We start from the raw sequence: 856 nt of genomic DNA, 5'->3' as shown, positions 1-856 counted from the left end.
GAGAACAGTTTCAGGACATCCATCGCAAAAACCACAGTTAATATCAATTTCTTTCTTGAATCTAGTTTTGATATAAGACTTAGCTGGATAGATTTTATAGATAATTTTGTAGGAGATTTCTTTCAACAGTATTTGTTCGGCAGAAGGCGCCAAACCTTTTTCCATGATATCCCCTTAACAAACCTGTTCCAAAGCACAACAATAACTGGTCGTGTTGTGATGTTCTTCTGAAATAGGGATCGTGTAAGTTTGTTATTATTTACAGGATGACCGAATTTTTAAAAAAATCCCTACAGTTGTATTTGCAGGGGATGGACAGGTAATAATGTGACAGTCAATACTATGATGTTCTTTAAAAAGCATACATACACCAGATGGGATGGCTCCAAAGATGTTTTCAACATTAGCATTTACAGTAGTCCCAAAACTACTTTACAATTCATTTATTGCTGATTCGCTCTATCGCGGTTTTTCAAAATAAGATTGGACATGACACACAGTTGGCTGATTGATGGATGAGCCGGACAACTGACATGAAATTTCTAATTAAAATAAATTATTTTAAATTATTTAGCACCTCCTGCACCTTTGTGCAGCACATCCTTCAGGATAAATTTCCTGCTGCAGCTGATCAGCTGTTCTCCGTGCAGAGCGGAAAAGTGGGCGGGGTCAAGAGCACTTGCAGGTGGCTGAGAGCAGAGGAGACAGAGAACTGAAATCATGACATTCTGTGCTCATTTAGAGCGTTGAGAGTTTAGAAACATTGTTTAAATAGTTGCAAGATTGTGTGAAGGGTTTAAAACACCTTTATACATACACACACAAACACACACACACACACACACATATATATATA

The sequence above is a fragment of the Nematolebias whitei genome, chromosome 13 (assembly GCF_014905685.2).
Source record: "Nematolebias whitei isolate Nwh7 chromosome 13, NemWhi1, whole genome shotgun sequence".
In the NCBI taxonomy this organism is placed as follows: domain Eukaryota; kingdom Metazoa; phylum Chordata; class Actinopteri; order Cyprinodontiformes; family Rivulidae; genus Nematolebias; species Nematolebias whitei.
The sequence above is the reverse complement of the archived record's forward strand: the minus strand, read 5'-3'. Positions refer to the sequence as shown.